The sequence below is a fragment of the Phyllobates terribilis genome, unplaced genomic scaffold (genome assembly GCF_046119375.1).
Source record: "Phyllobates terribilis strain yellow unplaced genomic scaffold, ASM4611937v1 Scaffold_9__5_contigs__length_417890890, whole genome shotgun sequence".
Lineage (NCBI taxonomy): Eukaryota > Metazoa > Chordata > Amphibia > Anura > Dendrobatidae > Phyllobates > Phyllobates terribilis.
This window is the reverse complement of record NW_027362769.1, coordinates 296,571,994-296,593,714: the sequence shown is the minus strand read 5'-3', so window position 1 is coordinate 296,593,714 and position 21,721 is coordinate 296,571,994. Positions and strand designations below refer to the sequence as shown.

General features: G+C 47.6%; 1 pseudogene; it reads right to left on the bottom strand.

Annotated features, from left to right (window-relative positions):
- Positions 1-3,113: 3,113 nt before the first annotated feature.
- LOC141161342 (uncharacterized) lies at positions 3,114-8,004 on the bottom strand (annotated as a pseudogene).
- Positions 8,005-21,721: the final 13,717 nt, after the last annotated feature.

Below are 21,721 nucleotides of genomic sequence, written 5' to 3'. Positions count from 1 at the left end.
GCACCAATTCTGGCACTTAGCCTCGCTCTTCCCACTGCCCTGTATCGGTGGCAGGGGGTAATAGTGGTGGGGTTCATGTCAGCACCAGCTGCCATGAAGCCCAGGTTAGTAATGATGGGCGTCTATAAGACACCCCCATTACTAACCTACAAAGTGTTAAAAAGAAAACACACACTACACCCAGAAAAAAATTATGTATTTGAAATAAAACACACCATTTTATTTAATTCTTAGTTTACTAAAAAAAAATAGTTACCTGTCCACGTTCCTGCGCTGATCTCCCATGCACAGCTGTCACATCTGGAGATGGTGACAGCTGTGCATGGCTGCTGTAAGCTCACACTGCCGGGAACACGTCCGCTCCCGGCAGCGGGAGCCACTGACTGAGGGCACTGGAGTGCATTCAGTCAGCGCTGCTCTGGAGACCTCCTTTACGGCACTGCTGTACCGTGGGAATTTCTCACGGTACAGCGGGGCCGTAAAGCAGCTAACCGGAGCAGTGCTGCCTGAACTCTGGCGAACCCGCTTATGCAATGACGGGGCTGCTTTACGGCCCCATCAGTCTAGCGGCGGCAGCGGTTCAGAGCGGTCACATTCTATGTGGCTGCTCTGAACTGGAGATCATCGTGGGACACTCGTGGACTACTACGGAGAGGTAAGGATAAGGTTGTGGTTTATTAGTTTATATTTTATTACAGGAGATCGATGGCTTCGGGGAATTAGGTGTCTAGGTCAGTATAGGTGTAGTTTTTTAATTTTTACTTTATTTTAGGTGGCGATCGGCGGGGACAGGTAATGTATAAACTAATTTATTGTAGGCAACCACTGGCCACCAATGACTTGTATTTAAAATTTATTGGGGACCATGGGGCAGTTTAAATAGCAGGATCAGGCTGATGGGAACTACTGCTCCCATCAAGCTGATCCTGCTGGCACGAGTGGACGGGTTACAGACATAGGCCGATGGGAGTAGTAGTGTCACATCGGCCTATGTTTGCCTGCACGCTGACATCGGCAGACATCGCACAGACACAGAGCACACCCGCACACTCTCGCAGACATCGCACAGACACCGCACACACCCGCAGACATCGCACAGACACCGCGCACACCCGCACACATCGCACAGACACCCACACACACTAATCATGACGGGTCTGGGAGGTGAGGCTGACCTGTGCGGCCGTGGGAAAGTTCATGTGAGTTCATGCAATGCAGTCAAGCATGAACTCACATGAACCCTCCGAGGGCACCGCGGCTACTTCAAATGAACAGCTGATCGGCATCACCTGATACCTCAGCTGTTCATTTGAAATAACCGGCGGGAAAGCGCAGCACAGAACGGGAAAGCCGGCGGTGAAGTATTTTCACTGCTGGCTTCCCCGCCCGGGTCCTTCGCTCCCTGCTCCTTGGTGCTGCACTCCCCGCCCGGTCCTAACTTACGATCGGGATGGGAGGTGGCGAGGGGAGCGGAGGATCGGGGCGGGAGGCTGCGGGGAAGCAGTATGGGGCTGTGTGATTGTTTAAAAGCCAGTGGCTTTTTACCTCCCACCGGCTTTTAAACAATAAGGAGAATTCTCTCAAGCTGGGATGGCATTCTGATGACAGGATAGATTGCAGCTGAGCGCTGCCATCAAGCTTGTCATCCTTCAGAGACACTGCAGAGCGCAGACATTATGGGAACTTCCGATTCCGGTATTCGATATTCTAAAAGTATCGGAATTAAGTATCGGAATTCCGATACCGCGAATATCGGCCGATACCCGATATTTCAGTATCGGAATGCTCAACACTAATTATGAGGAGACATAGTAGCGCTTCCGTTCATTGTTCCTGACCACGTGCTGATTTATAGATCGTAGTAGAGTTCTCTGGGCTGCGACTCTTCTTCGATTCTTCAACGGTTCTTGTGATCTATACTCTGTTCACGGTAAGTATCGTTTGGGGTCTCAAATGCATTCCCGTTGCCTCCTTAATTTATAGGACACCTACTATTATTATCTGCTATTATTGCTCTGGAGGGAGGGAGGAAGGGAGGGCGGGCTTGGCTTCTATTTGTGTACATATGCTTTAGCATGGGCAGCCATTTTAGGTGGTCTCGTGTGCACACAGTAGTGTGGTTACAACGGTATTTTTATCTTTTTTTCAAATGTTCCATGTATGCTCACTGTATGCTATTTTTTATTTCAGATGTCTCACAATACTGAAGAATTCGTTCGAGAACTTATCGAGATGTATCTGTCCCTGCCTTGCCTTTGGCAGATTAAGTCTGCTGACTACAGCAACCGCAATAAAAAAAGGGAGGCATATAGGAAACTAATAGATCTCTTTAAGCACCATAATCCCAGCGAGAAGGTGGATGAGACAGTTGTTTGGAAAAAGATCCAGGGTCTTCGCACAGTGTATAAAAAATAGCTGAACAAGGTCGAGAAGTCAATGAAGTCTGGTGCCGGCACAGATCAAGTGTATGTGCCATTGTTATGGTACTATGAATTACTTGGCTTCACCCGTGACCAGGAGCTGCCGCGCACAACAGTATCTTCCATGCGGCAGACCCTGGATGAAGACCCTGTGATCCCGACTGACACCCCTTTTGGAGATGTAAGTACCTTCTTTGCTTGCTTCCCTGTAAATAGCATTTAAACTTGGTATGCACATGCCATAGTTTAATAGAAAATATTAACTAAGGTTTTACCTGCTTAATTCTGCAGTTTACAAGTTATCCCTTCCTGTTCAGATAAGTATACTCCTTTACTATTTTCAACCCACTCAGTTCTCATACCGTTGAATGACATTTCATATCCTGTACTGCTATATGATATATCCAATGCCAACACATTTCTGTGGTGTGGTGCTGGATATTGTAAAATAATTTTTGGATTTAACATTAACATTAATTTTCTGTTCCCGCAGCAACATCAGCAAGATATGTCAACCACAAGTGACGACATCCTGGGTGATGAACCTAGCCTGGCGGAGGCTACTGAGGGGTCGAGTCAAGACCCTGCACCCTCAACTCAGTTACTGCACCTCAGCGAGTAATCAACTCACGTAATAAGAGAAAGGCAGCCTTGTCACCATCGACAGAGCTACTCTCTTTGGCCAAGAAAATTTTAAGCCAGCAGACCGACTCGGGCATGGACAGCTTTGCCAACTTTGCCACTGATCGACTTCACAAGCTGGATGCCACACAGAGGATCCATGCCGAAAGGGTCATTTTCGAGACTTTAAATAAAGCGGCAGCCGGTCAACTCAATCAAACATCAACAGTACATAGTAGGATTGACCGTGATCCTTGTGCAAGGCAGGCATGGCCACAAATGCCGGAACCACAGCGTAGCACACCAGTGCGACAATTTGTACCGCAACAAAACCTGCCGCTTGACCCCCCACCCCCCAATATCCCAGGTTTTCAAATTCGTTCCTTGAAGAACTCTCTACTCTGCCAAGCCAAGGATTTTTAAATGCGGAAAACCAGTATCAAGAGCTTTAGTGATGTTTTCCTTGTAGGGTTTAAGTAAAATGTTTAAATTGTTAAGTTATTGTTTAATTTATAGTTAATTTTATTGTTTATTTATTCAAATATTTGTTCATAATAAAAATGTTTTTTGAATTAAGACTTGCAGCCTGCTTTACTGACTTCAGCATAAAGTTATTAGCAGGTCTACTAGGCGGGGTAATGGACTGGGTGCATCTATACCAGGGGTCTCAAACTCAGCTGGGCATATGGGCCGCACACGGAAAAACATTTAATTTGGGGGTCCACATTATTTGCACAACAAAGTGACATTTTTAGTGATACCATTTTATTTTCTATACACCTTTTGAACTGGTCCTCATCTTGCAGACATGGTCTCCCATCCAGGTCCCCCATATTGCAGACATGGTCTCCCATGCAGGTCCCCCATACTGCAGACATGGTCTCCCCTCCAGGTTCCCCATATTGCAGACATGGTCCCCCATCCTGGTCCTTATGTTGCAGACATGTCCCCCATCCAGGCCCCCCCCATATTGCGCACAGGGTCCCCGTCCCCCCATACAGCCCTCAGGGTCCCCATACCCCCCCGTACAGCACTCAGGGTCTCCGTCCCCCCATACTGATCACAGTGCCCCCCTCCCATACTGAGCACAGGTCCCCCCGTGCTGTATTTCGCATCACAGAGGGAAAAAAAAAAATCTCACCTGTCCTCCGTTCCCTCGGCGTCCTCTGCACCTGTGGCCCGCAGGCACAGACCCTGTAATGATCGCGGCTCTCTCCAGCAGCCGCAGACATCAGCTCTGTAGTGCAGTGTACTGCCGCGCAGAGACAGGCTCTCTGCACAGCAATACCAGTGTCAGCCGCCGGCCTATGAGAGGCCAGCAGCTGACATCTGCGCATGGCAGTGACATCATACGCCGCTGCGCAGAGACGCAGAGGTCAGCTGCTGGCCTCTGATAGGCCGGCGGCTGGCACTGGTGTTGCTGTGCAGAGAGCCAGTCTCCGCACAGCAATACTCTGCACTACATCGCTGATGTTGGCGGCTGCTGGAAAGAGCCGCGATAGTTACGGGGTCTGTGCCTGCAGGCCGCATGAAGCAGCCGGAGGGGCCGCATGCGGCCCGCGGGCCGCGTGTTTGAGACCCCTGATCTATACAGATGCATACATATATATATGTATCTACACGCGGGCCGCGTGTTTGAGACCCCTGATCTATACAGATGCATACATATATATATGTATGTACACGCGGGCCACGTGTTTGAGACCCCTGATCTATAAAGATGCATACATATAATGGGTGTGAGTGATGAAACATCTTATTTGTTTGTAACAAAGTGTACACAACAGTGGATATAAACTTTAATTTTTTTTTATAAAAATAAAATAAATATAACAACAACCAACCCAAAAATATTAACAACAACAACAAAAAAAATTATTGGCTGCCGCGACGCTGTTGGGCCCCTACAAATCTTCCAAGCATCACTCTGCGCTGTTGGACTGCTTCGCTTAGTCTCCGCTGTGACGCCAGGAGATCGTCTAAAGTAGGGATTTCTACGGAGGTAATTGTTAAACGTAAGACAAATAATTCTGTACATTCATCTAATTAAGGCTATGTGCCCACGATGCACCACACCCGGGTACCATCCGCACATTAGAACGTGCCAATTGTGCAAGTACAGATGCAATCTTGCGGAATTGGCGCGTTCAAATGCAAGTCAATGGCGGCAAAAACACAAAACTTCCGCAAAATAATTGGTATTGATGTTTTTTTTCCGCAATGATAATCCGCAGCGGAAATTTCTGCAGCATGTGCACAGCACATGCGGATTATCATTGGGGAACATTGCTGCCCTTCTACCCATGCGTTTTTAATGCGTTTCCGCAGCTGCAAAAACGCTGCAGAAACGCATTAAAAACGCATCGTGGGCACTCAGCCTATCAAGTACATGTTTGTTATTTAATACTTACGGTTTTTGGTTTGCTCTGGTGATGAAGAGCTTATGGACCATCCGGATCCTCTGGCATCACCAGCTAGGGAAAGACACAACACTTCATAGTACATGACAGCCCTATACTAAACAAGTTGTATGGAGCGTATTTTATGTGAAAGCATTACCGTAAGATGAAGCTACACCCATATCTTGGAGTGATGCTGGCCAGCTTGTAGATGACTCCTGCTGGGGCTCTGGGTCTGCAGGTGCTGGAGAACAAATAACATTACATACCTGAGGTACTGCACTGTAATTGCAGTTGTAACTCATGTGCTGCCATATACTGTGCTAACCTATTTTAAAACCACTCACCACGATGGGACAGGGTCTGTGACCGGAAGCTGGTAATACGTTCACTAGATCTGTACCTCAAATCCGCCAGCTTCTTCCGGATCTGGGTAGCGGAGCGCTGCACCCCAAATCTTTGGTCCAGGCCCCGTCCTATACTCCGCAGCACCGCCTGCTTATGGAGCACTGGATGTTGTGAGTGCTCATGGCAATGATAATCTTTAGCATCCAGCTGTGCTATGAGGTAGCGCACCTCTGCGTCCCCCCATGGAGATGCATGCCTCCTGGCCGCCATATTGCCGCCTTTCCTAACAAGCTAGGCCGCAAATACATCGTAAAACACGCCCACGACGCATCAACGCCCGAAACCACGCCCACGACGAATTAACGTCGCCCACAATGCCCGCGCGGTTTATTAGAGGACGCTGCTGCACGCACGAGCTGCGACACGAATTTTACGTGTCTCTGTCAAACTGGAGATGCTGCTGCGTTCTACAGATGACGCATTATTAGTACAGCGTCTCTGGTCTCACGGGAACACTGGTGTCTTAGTGGTTTTAGGTGTGGATATATATTTATATTTTTAGATAGGTATGCATACTTGTGTGTCTATGACTATGGATGTGTATTATACTGTGTTAAGGGGGACACTTTTGTTGGCATCACATTTTATGGGGCTATGAAAGAGGAATTCAGGAGTTCAGCAAGGTAGAAAATTGATATTCAAAGGCTGGAAAGTTGTGAGATCTGCTCTTCTGTGTCCCCGACAATTATTAACATTTTTTTTTTTTTGGAGGGGGGGCCCAATTAGAACTTCTGCTATGGGGCCCCATGATTCCTATGTACGCCCCTGGAGTACACCTATGTGTATACGGGCCCTTACTACTGAAACAATGAGGAACGAAGCTTTTGCAAAATAAAACACAGTTTATTAGACAAATCATTACAAAAGTGAAAGTAGTGTATAAATGTCAGCAGTTGCCCACTATAAGTTCTGATGCTGCCAAGTAACAGCACCAGGACCGTTGAAATACTGGCAGTAGTTGTCGCGGCAGGTCTTCGCATCATGGGTGTTTCTGCCATGTCCCACTGGTTGAAGGCCTGCAATTGCAGGATCGTTTGAACGCCATTCACCGAGCTGCACTTTCCCATTGACTAGGTCCACAGAGTCCACAAAGCCAGGCGGACAGTACATAATTGCATCACGTCGACGAAGAAAGTTGTGAAGCGTGCAACAGGCCAAAACAACAGAGTCTATTGATGTAAGATTCATGTTAATTAGCGTATGAAAAATTCTGAAGCGGTTGGCCATGATACCAAAGGCATTTTCTACAACATGACGTGCCCTTGACAAATGATAATTGAAAATTCTTCTTCCTGGGTCAGACTTTTTTGGGGGAACGGTTTAATAAGATTGGGATGAAGTGGGAAGGCTTCATCGCCGACAAAAACAAAATTAAGGTTACCTGTAGTCTCAGAGTTGGGAGGCAAGTGTAGGTCACAGTTGTCCAATTGCTCTCCAAAAAGTGTGTGCTCTAAAACACCACCATCAGAAACCCTGCCGTTCATGCCAACATCTACATTTATAAATTCGTAGTTGGCGTTAACAAGGGCCATCAGGATGATGCTGAAATATCCCTTATAATTATAAAAATAGGATCGACTATTTGGTGGCTGAGTGATCCGGACATGTTTCCCGTCCAAAGCCCTACCACAGTTAGGGAACTGCCACAGCTGCTCAAAATCAGAGGCAATCTTTTTCCATTCCTCCTCCGTGTTGGGAAACTGTATGTAGCTACGTAGACTGTGGAAAATGGCATCACATGTCTCCGGAATTAGATCGCTGAGCATGGGCCTTGAAGTGGCTGAAGAAAAATGCAAGTCTTGCAGTGAGCGTCCAGTGGCCAGGAATCGCAGCGTGACTGCCAATCTTTCATCTGCCGGAATGGCAGCACGCATCGCTGTATCCTTCCATTGAATACGTGGCGCAACTCTTTCCAGTAACACTTTAAATGATTCCTCTGACATCCTCAGATAGTTGCGGAAATCATGAGGATTCTTCTACTGAAGCTCTCTTACAAGCTGCATGTGGGACAATTCAGACCTCTTCTGCAGCCACTCTCTGGTCCACATGCGACGCTTTCGTTTGGAACGCCTCTGTAGCTCGCTTGTCTCATCTATATGCCGAGCTTCCTCAAACAGCAATGCAGCAACCACAATAGCACGCTGCCCGTCGTTCATGATGTGCAAACTGCAAACACAAAATGAAAAGATGAGAACACTTTCAAAAAAACAATTAACGCAAGTATTTAAACTGTACATGCAAAATATCATGGAAAACCGTGTTCCATTCCGTTAGTGAGCGTGACAGAAAAACTCTGAAGCGGTTGGCCAGGACAGCATGTCAGAAAACGTGCTGTGTGGGTGTGTGTGCACGAGACCCCTAAAATATCTGCCCATGCAAAAGCATATACATACAGATAGAAGCCAAGACCTCCCTCCCTGAAGAGCAATGCTAACAGGTAATTGGTAGATGTCCTATAAATGAATTAAAAATGGAAACTCATTTGAGACCCCAAACAATACCTACCTCGCTAAAGATGCCTGATTTCTTCAAAGTGGAGTCACAGCCGGACAACGCTACAAAGATCCGCAAAATCCTTATCCAATGAACATATATCAACAGCCCGGAGAGTTCTGCTAGGATCTGCAATCAAGCACGAGGTCAGAAACAAAGGATGGAATCGCTATTCTGTTGTCTTCTTTATGCACGGCTGGAAATGAGAGCGCTGTAGCGACCACCAATCGGGGATGAGGGGCGCGGAAAAGTCCAATTTATGCACGCCTACGTGTCTCTGTTCTGAATCGCTAACGAGTTCGTTGGTTAGGTGTCACATACAGCGATGCACACTGCCCAGCGTAAGCGCAACGACCAAGGAATGGTCCAGGAAGCTTTGTAATGATCAGCGATCTCACAGAAGGGGCCTGATCGTTGCTGCCTGTCAGACATAACGAGATCGCTAGCGGAATCGCTGTTGCATCACAAAACTTGTGACTCAGCAGCGATCTCGCTAGCAATCTCGCTTAGTGTGATGGGGGCTTTACTCCTGCTATCACCACTGAATATATGCAGCTGAATTAGTCCTCAGAAGGACTGTTAGTTCATATGGATATATAGATATGTTGTGGAATACCTACACTAACTAATAAACAAGCAAATCTCTCCCTCACACAGCAGCAGCTCTCCCTACTCTGCCTGTTTCCAGGGTAGACTGTGACGAGCCTAGCATCACCGGGTCTTAAATAGACCTGATGATGCTATGCGGGCAGCCAATCACTGTAATGCCACAACCAACATGGCTATGGCATTACAGTGCGTAGCAGGCAATCCCTGCATGTTCATTGGCTCTCTAAAGAGTGCCAAACATGCAGGGCGGGGACCCGAGCGCCCACCTGAGCAACCCGGAAATACTTGCCGAGCTTGTCTAGCACCATGATGCTCGGGCGAGTACCGAGTAGTGGCGAGCGTGTTCGCTCATCACTACTTGACATTACTGCAAGAACTCATAGCATACAAACTAATCAATGCGCCTATTGCTGTGACAGCAATAAAAACTTTAAACAGACACCTGTGGTACCTCAGTGAGATATTGGTGAGTCTGTTTTTTTTTTGACAGTGAGGTTCCAACCGCAGAAAATGTTGAGATGGTACTGCTCTGCAAAAGGAAGGCAATGATGTCTGCTCAACTCGCGTGCAGCTTGCCGGAGACTTGTGTCACCCAAGAGCTTCATCACTTCATGTCCTCCAGCACAAAAAAACTGTTCCTTGCATTAGATATAAACCAATATTCTCTTCATCAAGATCCTTGTCTGTGGCACACTAATGCAAGTTACATTGATGCATCCTAAAAAGTCGCCGGATTGAAAATCGTAAATGATGCCGCCAAACACTCCATTGCACTCATGAGTACATTCAATTCATCACTGAGCACACAAGAAGACCAAAAACAGTTCAGTCTCCAGTGTGTGGAGAATTATCGCCATGACTATCCTAAACCAAATAAAGCATGTTTCATTAAAAAAAAAAGTGAAACTACTGTAAAATTGTACATTTACTTTGCTGCAAAACATTTATTACAAATAATTGTTAGTTTTGTGATGATTGAGCCACCAGTAAACAATGTTGCAATGTTACAAAATTTTGTGGATGTTACAATCACACCAAAGGGAATTATTCCCAGGGATGAGACCTAAAAATTTACGCAAACATGTTTTTTCTGTCACCCTAATATATATACCCATTGGGAGCATATACTGTACACTGTGTGCAGAATTATTAGGCAAATGAGTATTTTGATCACATGATGCTTTTTATACATGTTGTCCTACTCCAAGCTGCATAGGCTTGAGAGCCAACTACCAATTAAGTAAATCTGGTGATGTGCATCTCTGTAATGAGGAGGAGTGTTGACTAATGACATCTACACCCTATATAAGGTGTGCTTAATTATTAGGCAACTTCCTAAATGGGTCAGAAGAGAGATTTAATGGGCTCTGAAAAGTCCAAAATTGTGAGATGTCTTGCAGAGGGATGCAGCAGTCTTGAAATTTCCAAACTTTTGAAGCGTGATCACCGAACAATCAAGCGTTTCATGGCAAATAGCCAACAAGGTCGCAAGAAGCGTGTTGGCCAAAAAAGGCGCAAAATAACTGCCCATGAATTGAGGAAAATCCAGCATGAAGCTGCCAAGATGCCATTCGCCACCAGTTTTGCCATATTTCCGAGCTCCAACGTTACTGGAGTATCAAAAAGCACAAGGTGTGCGATACTCAGGGACATGGCCAAGGTAAGGAAGGCTGAAAAATGACCACATTTGAACAAGAAACATAAGATAAAACGTCAAGAATGGACCAAGAAATATCTTAAGACTGATTTTTCAAAGGTTTTATGGACTGATGAAATGAGAGTGACTCTACATGGGCCAGATGGATGGGCCAGAGGCTGGATCAGTAAAGGGCAGAGAGCTCCACTCCGACTCAGATGCCAGCAAGGTGGAAGTGGGGTACTGGTATGGGCTGGTATCATCAAAGATGAACTTGTGGGACCTTTTCGGGTTGAGGATGGAGTGAAGCTCAACTCCCAGACCTACTGCCAGTTTCTGGAAGACAACTTCTTCAAGCAGTGGTGCAGGAAGAAGTCAGTATCGTTCAAGAAAAACATGATTTTCATGCAGGACAATGCTCCATCACATGCATCCAACTACTCCACAGTGTGGCTGGCCAGTAAATATCTAAAAGAAGAAAAAATAATGACATGGCCCCCTTGTTCACCTGATCTGAACCCCATAGAGAACCTGTGGTCCATCATAAAATGTGAGATCTACAGGGAGGGAAAACAGTACACCTCTCGGAACACTGTCTGGGAGGCTGTGGTGGCTGCTGCACCAATATTGATCAAAAATAGATCAAGCTACTGACAGAATATATGGATGGAAGGCTGTTGAGTGTCATCATAAAGAAATGTGGCTATATTGATCACTAATTTTTGGGGTTTTTATTTTTGCATGTCAGAAATGTTATTTCTAAATTTTGTGCACTGATATTGGTTTACCTGGTGAAAATAAACAAGTGAGATGGGATTATATTTGTTTTTTATTAAGTTGCCTAATTATTTTGCACAGTAATAGTTACCTGCACAAACAGATATCCTCCTAAGATAGCCAAATCTAAAAAAACCACACTCCAACTTCCAAAAATATTAAGCTTGGATATTTATGAGTTTTTTGGGTTGATTGAGAACATAGTTGTTGATCAATAATAAAAATAATCCTCTAAAATACAACTTGTCTAATAATTCTGCACACAGTGTATATACCAAAATGGAGCACATGTGACTCTTTGTGTTGCTGCACTGTGCCCACTATCCAAGTCAGCTACTGTCAGTGTCTTGTGTAACCTAAAGTGGAATAAATCTCATAGAAGAAATAAATATAGTTGTCCATAATTTTCCAAAGTAAATTACCTCATTTAACTAATTGAAGGGAAAGTAACTGTTGAGTCCAAATGTTCTTTATTGTCCATTTTCAAACATGTTCAACTCTAACCAGGTTAATATTTGTATTATTTTCTGCAATATGCTAACAACACTGCAGGAGATTAAACTTCAAAAGTTGGTTTCACATGTTGCTGAAACAAGGACCATGCCAGGATTCCAATATCTGCCTATGAAGCAGTTAGCTTCGGTCAGGAGACCCAGCAGTTGGGGCTGGTATTGTGTTCTGAGCACGGTCCAGTTGTGTGAAGCAAGCCTTATATTTACTACATATAATATATTAACGATTTTATATATTATTGTGCTTTATTTCCTGAGTATTAATCTCGTTCCACAAACTTTTCCTTTTTTCACTTGCTCGGTAATTGAGTTTTTCATATAGCAAAAGTGCAGGTCCGCAAGGGTATATAGAAAGGTTACTAAATTACTCACTTTACATTAATCTTGTTTCATAACTAGTGCTAACAAAGCATTTGCAATATATATTCCTGCTCTGTTTTTACTTGAGAAATGATACCACTCCTTTCAATGGCCAGTATCTGATAATACAAGTAAATGGGCCTGAGCTTCAATGTCAGTCCACAAACAATAATCACACAGTTTCTGGAAAAAAGACATCCATTTTTCTAATTTTGCAACACCTTAAATAATTACATTAATTAGGCGCAAATAGTGTGCAACAGGTTTCACATTTGCCTTCATAAAAATAGCATTTATTAATATTTCAAATACATGTAATGTAATGTAAAATACATGATTAATAAATCAATACTCATCATTGAAATCATACTGGGATATAACGTTCTGTCTTAACTAAAGTTTTAGGAATCCCATTTGCAAGTGTGCAGTGGAATGCAAATGAAGTCTGAACATCACTATGCTAATTACATGCATGATAAACAAAAAGAAATCAAATGAGCAGCACTAAATAGAGAAACCAACTTAGTATTTGTACTCAAAGGAGAACTTAATGGAATTGGTGATTATGATGTGGGGAATTAGTAGTATATTGAAAGTTATCTTGAGATTTAGAGGTCTAAATCACATGTATGTGTAGGTAAAACAGGTTATGTATTTTACAGAAAGATAGCTTCCCAACCAATAAAAAGTAATTATTTAAAGGTTTAATTTTTTTTCCCACGGACTAAGTTCAAGCAATGAATTAACCAGTTGTATGGATTATATTGCCGTCCTTATATTTATTACAATTTGTCTACAAATGATGAGTGACAGAAGGAGACTGGGTATTATTTGTAATGAATATCAATTAGTAAGGGCTTTGTTTATTTTATAGCTGATCATACTTTAGTGAATAGAAAGCTCAGTGCAGTAATGATAACATGTGGATAATATGCTTGCTTTAGAGAAAATAAGGTTATGTTCAGTAAGTAGTGCAAATATTCTTCAGTAGATTCTGCTGCAACTTGATGGCAGAACACTCATATGATGCATTACATTAGAAAGGGTGAGATCAGTGTCAAATTATGCTACAAATAGGACATGTAACAAATTTAAAAATCCTCAGCATGCCTTAATATCCATGGTTTCCTCAGTCTAATTAAAATAAAGCTTTATCCAGTCATCGTAAACTAGGTTCATGTAACGGGTCTTGGAGGTGGAACCTCTGAGCAACTATACAAGGGGGCAGTCCTTGTAAGGAAGCGGGTGGCTCCCAGGGAAGACGGGCAGGTAGTCACGGCAAGTGACTGGGACAGTCTCTGGGTAGAAGGGCAGGTAGTCACAGCAAGTGACAGGGACAGTCTCTGGGTAGAAGGGCAGGTAGTCACGGCAAGTGACAGGGACAGTCTCTGGGTAGAAGGACAGCAGGCTGGTGGCTGGTGAGCGCTCCCAGGTGAGCGGGCAGGCTGGTCCATAGACAGACTGACAGGTGTCGGAGGGCAGACCGTCGGACCGCAGGCTTGCAAGCAGGTAAGCGGATATCAGGCAGGTATCAAGCATGAATCTGGCAGGTGACTGGCAGGTAACAGGCAGGAATCTGGCAGGTGACTGGCAGGTAACAAGCAGGAATCTGGTAGGTGACTGGCAGGTAACTGGTAACCGGACCTGAGGGCTGAAGCAGAGTGAAGGCTTTGCAACAACATTGCTCGGGCACCTCCATTTTGGAGGAGGTGCCTTATATATGGGAGGTCCTCCGGCAATTGGCCGAGGACTCCTTAGGACGGTGCGCGCGGTCCCATTAAGAGAGGAGGAGCGCGTGCGCGCACCCTAAGCACACTGCCGGGGAAGGAGTACGTGCCGGAAGCAGCGGGGAGAGAAGCGCTGGAGGACGCCGCGCCAGGAGCGGGGAGGTGAGAGGGACGGCGTCTCTGCCTAGTACGGGGCAGAGACACCGATGCTACAGTACCCCCCCCTTTAGGACCCCTCTTTTTTTGGCCAGAAAGAAATTTTTCAAGGAGAAGCGGGGCGTTGATTTTCTCCCTCGGTTCCCAAGTTCTCTCCTCAGGACCAAACCCCTTCCAATCTACCAGAAAAAAGGTCTTTCCTCTTACCCTCTTGGGGGCCAGAATACTCTCTACCTCAAAGACGTCATCAGTGGAAACCCGAGCTGGAGGGGCACCTGGATTATTGGAAAAAGAGTTAAAGACAACGGGTTTGAGGAGAGATATGTGGAAGGAGTTGGGAATCCGTAGGGTGGCCGGGAGTTTTAATTTGTAGGCCACAGGGTTAATTTGCCTGAGGACTTCGAAGGGACCGATGAATCGAGGGCCCAACTTGAAGGAGGGTACTTTGAGCCGCACATGTTTGGACGAAAGCCAAACCTTGTCTCCTGGACGGAATTGAGGCGGATCCAGACGTCTCTTATCAGCATATCTCTTCATCCGCTCAGAGGACAGAAGAAGAGCAGACCTGGTACTCTCCCAAATAGTAGAAAATTCGCTGACAAGAGACTCCGCAGCAGGGTTGTCCACAGAAATGGAGACAGGAAGTGGAATCCGGGGATGTTGGCCACCGACTATAAAGAACGGGGATTTGGAAGAGGATTCGCTCTCATGGTTATTGTAAGAGAACTCGGCCCATGGTAGGAGATCCACCCAGTCTGAATGGTGTGCATTAACGAAGTGCCGGAGGTAACTGGTCAGGATTTGATTGATCCGCTCCACTTGACCATTGGACTGTGGGTGGTAAGCAGAGAAGTCCAGGGTGATGTCTAGCAGCTTACATGTGGCTCTCCAGAAGTGTGAAGTGAACTGAACCCCACGATCCGACACGATGTGGAGGGGCAGGCCATGGAGACGGAAGATGTGGCGGATAAAGTCTTTAGCCAGCTCGGGTGCAGATGGGAGACCAGGCAGGGGAATGAAGTGGGCCATCTTAGATTAGCGGTCAGCGACAACCCAAATGACTGTACAACCGGCAGAAATAGGAAGATCGGTGATAAAGTCAATAGCAATGTGCTGCCAAGGAGCAGCAGGTACGGGAAGGGGCAGGAGATGGCCGGCTGGTAGATGTCTGGGAACTTTGTTACGGGCACAGGATGGGCAGGCCGCGATGAAGTCTACCACGTCCTTACGCAGGGTAGGCCACCAGTAATGCCGGGTAATGAGTTGGAAGGTCTTCTTTTGGCCAGCTAGTTTAGAAGAATGTCTCCAGCGAAGAACCCTCTCCCGATCTGGTACAGCTACAAACGTCTTACCGGGTGGGAGACGAGTCAGATCCAAGGGGGCCACATTCATCACCTTGGAGGAGTCGATGATGTGCATAGGCTCCTCCTCTTGATCGGAGGACAGGAAGGACCGGGACAAGGCATCAGCTTTGACGTTCTTGTCCGCCGGATGGAAATGAAGAATGAAGTCGAAGCGGGCAAAAAACAACGACCACCGACCTGGCGAGGATTGAGTCTCTGGGCATTTTGGAGATATGTCAGGTTTTTGTGATCTGTGTAGATATTTACCGGGTAGAGAGCCCCTTCAAGCAGATAGCGCCACTCCCCCAGTGCCAATTTGATGGCTAACAATTCACGGTCTCCTATGGAGTAGTTGCGCTCAGACGAGGAGAAGATTTTGGAGAAGAAGCCGCAGGTTACCATTCTCCCGGTAGAAGATCTTTGGGTGAGTACCGCTCCGGCTCCGGAGGAGGAGGCATCAACCTCCAGATAGAATTGTTTATTACAGTCCGGACGGTGCAGGACGGGAGCAGAGGCGAAGGCTTTCTTTAAGGAAAGGAAGGCCTCCTCGGCTTCAGGCGACCATGTCCTGGGATTAGCCCCCTTACGGGTAAGTGCAGATATGGGAGCAGTCCGAGACGAGAAGTGTGGGATGAAAAGACGATAGTAATTAGCGAAGCCCAGGAATCGCTGTATCGCCTTCAAACCTTCAGGACGAGGCCATTTTAGAACGGAAGAGAGCTTCTCGGGATCCATTTGCAGACCTGTCTGCGAGATGACATAGCCCAAGAATGGTAGGGAGGTCTGGTCGAAGAGGCACTTCTCGTATTTGGCATAGAGGTGGTTCTGCCGAAGCCTAAGCAGGACCTGACGAACATCCCTTCGGTGTGTGGGGAGATCCGGAGAGAAGACCAAGATATCGTCCAGGTATACCACTACGCAGGAGTACAGGAGGTCACGGAAGATGTCGTTGACTAGTTCTTGAAAAACAGCGGGAGCATTACAGAGACCGAAGGGCATCACAAGGTACTCATAGTGACCGTCCCGGGTATTGAATGCCGTCTTCCACTCGTCTCCTTGACGGATACGGACCAGGTTATATGCTCCTCGTAGATCCAGCTTGGAGAAGATCCTGGCGCCCTTGAGACGGTCAAACAATTCGGAGATCAGCGGCAGGGGGTATTTGTTTTTTACTGTGATGAGATTGAGTCCACTGTAGTCAATACAGGGACGTAGCGAGCCGTCATTCTTTTTGACAAAGAAGAATCCGGCTCCAGCCGGGGAGGTAGATTTTCGGATAAATCCCCTAGCCAGATTCTCTTCAATGTACTCAGACATGGCCCGGGTCTCGGCTGCAGACAACGGGTAGATACGCCCACGGGGAGGAGTGGTGCCAGGTACCAGGTCGATCGGGCAGTCATATGGCCTATGGGGTGGCAACGTCTCTGCTTCCTTCTTACGGAAGACGTCCGCATAGGGCCAGTAAGGAGCCAGGAGACCTGGTAAATTAGCTGGAGTTGGCGGAGGGCGAGCTGGGCGGACCGGAACCAGGCAGGTCCTATGGCAGTCTGGACCCCATCAGAGTACTTCACCGGAACGCCAGTTCAATACGGGTTCGTGTGTCTGGAGCCAAGGTAGACCTAGCAACAGGGAGTGAGATAGTCCGGACAGCACATGGAATGAGATTTCCTCAGAGTGCAGCATTCCCACCTGCAGGGTTATGGGTTCAGTGATGAGCAGGATGGTCTCCGAGAGAAGTCTTCCATCCACGGAGGCGACTGACAATGGTTCAGCCAGGGACTTGGTGGGAATACGGTATCTCTCTACCAGAGACTGGGAGATGAGGTTTCCAGCAGCTCCAGAATCCAGGTGGGCGAGTTCAAAGTGACGGTTTTCTCCCCAAGCAATAGAGACCGGTAAAGTCAGAGACGGAGAGGGCTTACTTTTGTCTAGGACGACCTCTCCGAGCGGTCCTAGACACTGGCGTTTCCCGGATTTTCCGGGCAGGAACGGATGAAGTACTCCATACTGCCGCAATAGAAACAGCTTCCCTCGGCTCAGCGAGATTCTTGGCGAGATCTGACCATCTTGGTCTGGTCAATCTGCATAGGTTCAGGCGAGAGCGCCCGCGGAGTGACTGGTTGAGAGGCAGGTCTCAGGGAAGTAGGAGCAGAGCAAGAAAAGTCTTTCTCCCAGGCAGTCTCTTTGGCACGTTCTTGGAACCGGATGCCAATCCGGGTAGCTAGTGACACCAGGTCATCCAGAGTGGTAGGAATGTCCCGACCAGCTAACTCGTCCTTAATCCGACCGGAAAGACCCTCCCAGAAGACAGACACAAGAGCCTCATTTTCCCAGGCAAGCTCAGAAGCGAGGGTGCGGAACCGTATGGCATATTGGCCCACGGTGAGACTCCCTTGGCGGAGATGTAGCAGAGAGGAGGCAGAAGAGGTTTTCCGTCCAGGTTCATCGAAGACTTTCCGGAAATCAGCGAGGAAAGACGGCAGGTTGGACACCAGGGGATCCCCTCTCTCCCACAGGGGATTTAGCCATGCCAGTGCCTCCCCAGTGAGATGGGACATGATGAAGGCCACCTTGGCCCGGTCGGAGATGAACTGGTATGCCAATAGCTCAAAGTGCAGGGTGCACTGGTTTATGAAACCCCGAGCTAAAGTAGGTTCGCCGGCAAAGCGTGGAGGTGCCAGAAGCCGAGGTCCATAGTCGGGTACCATGAAGGGACTGGATTGCGGTACCGCAGGAATGTTCACGGCTGGACCAGAGGTAGACATAGACGAGTCACACAATGCGCCTAGACGAGAGTTAACGGACCGTAGATAGGACAGTACCACCTCCTGCTGAGTTTTCTGACGTAAGACCTCCTGGCGCAGATCGGAGATCTGGGGGCCACCAGGTTCCATGGCCCGAGCAAACTGTAACGGGTCTGGGAGGTGGAACCTCTGAGCAACTATACAAGGGGGCAGTCCTTGGAAGGAAGCGGGTGGCTCCCAGGGAAGATGGGCAGGTAGTCACGGCAAGTGACAGGGACAGTCTCTGGGTAGAAGGGCAGGTAGTCACGGCAAGTGACAGGGACAGTCTCTGGGTAGAAGGGCAGGTAGTCACGGCAAGTGACAGGGACAGTCTCTGGGTAGAAGGACAGCAGGCTGGTGGCTGGTGAGCGCTCCCAGGTGAGCGGGCTAGAGTGTCTGGACAGGCAGGTGGTCACGGCAAGTGACGGCAGAACCTCCAGGTAGACTAGCAGACAGCGGGTGGACGCTTCCAGGTGAGCGGGCAAGAGTCTCTGGACAGGCAGGTGGTCACGGCAAGTGACGGCAGAGCCTCCAGGTAGGCTAGCAGGCGGGTAGCAGGTGAGCGCTCCCAGGTGAGCGGGCAAGAGTCTCTGGACAGGCAGGTGGTCACAGCAAGTGATGGCAGAGCCTCCAGGTAGGCTAGCAGGCAGGTAGCAGGTGAGTGCTCCCAGGTGAGCGGGCAGGCTGGTCCATAGACAGACTGACAGGTGTCGGAGGGCAGACCGTCGGACCGCAGGCTTGCAAGCAGGTAAGCGGATATCAGGCAGGTATCAAGCAGGAATCTGGCAGGTGACTGGGAGGTCACAGGCAGGAATCTGGCAGGTGACTGGCAGGTAACAAGCAGGAATCTGGCAGGTGACTGGCAGGTAACTGGTAACGGGACCTGAGGGCTGAAGCAGAGTGAAGGCTTTGCAACAACATAGCTCGGGCATCTCCATTTTGGAGGAGGTGCCTTATATATGGGAGGTCCTCCGGCAATTGGCCGGGGACTCCTTAGGATGGCGCGCGCGGTCCCATTAAGAGAGGGGAAGCGCGTGCGCGCCCTAAGCACACTGCCGGGGAAGGAGCGCGTGCCGGAAGCAGTGAGGAGAGAAGCGCTGGAGGACGCCGCGCCAGGAGCGGGGAGGTGAGAGGGACGGCGTCTCTGCCTAGTACGGGGCAGAGACGCCGATGCTACAGTTCACACCTTTATGGGCTAACTTTAATACATATTAAGTTTCTCCCAGCCAAACAATCTGAAATGCACCACTTTGGCATCCATCAATGTTTTTATCCTCTTAATATATTACAATCGTCATATTATATAGCACTGTGCACTTACAATTGCTCATTTTGCCTTTCTACCCAGTTAATTCTTCTTGCTTCTCTACTCTAGGAACAGGAAGTCTAATTTCCCTTCATAAGTCATCCTCCTATTCAATTCCTGAACCTGTTGTTCCCTCCTCCTGCCAGGGACTATTGCAGTCACTTATGACTCATTCAAGGAAAAGAGACTTCCTGTTTTTACATAGAGCTTAGAATGTTTCAGCCAGGGCTGCCAACATGGCATTACTACCCTTACTGGCGTATGGGGTTCGGGGAGCAGAGGGGCCTCGACCGGGCCCCCCCTCTTCTGCTCACCGGGCCCTAGTGGCAGGATTCTTTTGGTTCAGTTACTAAACGTGCGTCATCGGATGCACATTCAGTTGAAATCTATTACCGTGCTGGAAGCTTCCCGCATGGCAATAGTTAACAGCCGCCAATCAATCACAGGCCGGCAGCTGATGTCAGCATGCACGTCGTCAGCTTATGACATCACTGTCATGTGCCAGCGAAACCGTGCCTCAGATGATGGGAGAGCCTGGCACAACTGGACCACGGCAAGGTAAGGAGAAACTTTTATTGTTTACTTTTTTTGTACAGCCACACTATGGCGGCAGAATGTAGAAATTGGGGGCAGAATGGAGACAATGGGGGCAGGATGGCGACAAATGGGGGCAGGATGAAGACATGGGGCAGGATGTGGGTTATTATCACTGTAGGGGCTAATTATGGATATTATTACTGCTGTGATGTATTTTATTTCTGAAGATACTATTTTCAGTGGGGGGGTCCTGTTTGTTAGGAATCGTGATTCTGTGCTCGCACCTGGTAATGGAGCAGGTTCGGTGCTATGCTACTCCGGTTGAAGGTGCCACCATTGTCCTGACCCTGCAGGCGGAGCTACTATGCGTGCCCAAAGACTGTCCCAATCTTATGGAACATCGCGTTCTGGTGTGTAGGATGTGTGAGGACGTGGGACGCCGTGTCTCTCACTGATTTCCCCAGTTGCCAGGCAACGCAGGATGCTGCTGTGTCTGGTACTAAGCAGTGGTGGAATTATGTTCATCCTGCTGTAGCTAGAAGCGAGTGGCTGTCTGTGGATGATTGGAAAGTATTCAAAACCTGATCATTAGGTGGGCTATTTAACCTTGCTCAGTGCTTTGCTGTTTATTGTAGTTCCTATGTGCTGTGGTGATGAGTGGCGCTAGCATTAGTGTTGCTATATTTTCAGGGGTTTTCTCATTTTCTCTTTTCGTTACACTTCCTGGGGTTCTTGCAGAAGTACTCACCTGGTTCTTTACTAGGCACCAGCTGCGTCACCAGACGCCAGCTGTTTGGCGACAGTGGGCATGGGAAGAGCTCTGCCAAAGCCCCTTTCCATTTACTGGGAGCTGGGTGAAGAGCATTCCCAGCCCTCAAGGGCTCGTCTAGCTGGGCAGCTTGTGCCAAGTGCATCTGTGGCTGTGCCTTTGCTGGTTTGGTGCCAGTCTTGCTGGGTCCCTCTGCAAAGAGCATAACATTGTTACTGTGCAGGGTGGCACTATGTCACTTTTTTTCTTCATTAGTCACAGTGTAGAAGTTGGGGAAAAATTGGGGAATGTGCTCTTGATACCTGTGTTATTTTATGCAGAGACGAGTCCTGGCTGGAAGAAGTGATGGCAGTCTGCACTGGATAATGAAGAAAAGTGAAAATGAAGTACTTCAACTAGAGACATCACCGGTGAGTCAGTGTGTTATCAGTACACTGACACTATATACTGTATGCTATACACAGAGCTCCTGTGAATAATGTCACTGTTGATCCCTGTATTACCTGTACACTGGCACTATATACAGAGCTCCTGTGCATAACGTCACCAGTGATCTCTGTATTACCTGTGACACATTCCCTTAAAAAAATAAAAATATACCTAAAATTAGTATTGGGTATTATAAGAATTTTTAATAGGTTAGAGTAGGGCTCAGCTAAAAGAGTCTACTTTGTTGTGGTGGCAGCTTAAAAAAACTTTTGGCCAAAACAAAAGCTTCTGGCTATGTATTGTATGTGACATGGTGTTCGATGGGAACTGTTACTGTGTAATTGGCGAGGATGTGGTGCAGAAAGCAGAGTTTTTCCAAGAGTGGGTGGTGGGACTATGGAAGGTTCGAGGGGTGGAGGCAGAGCTGGGGTGGAGC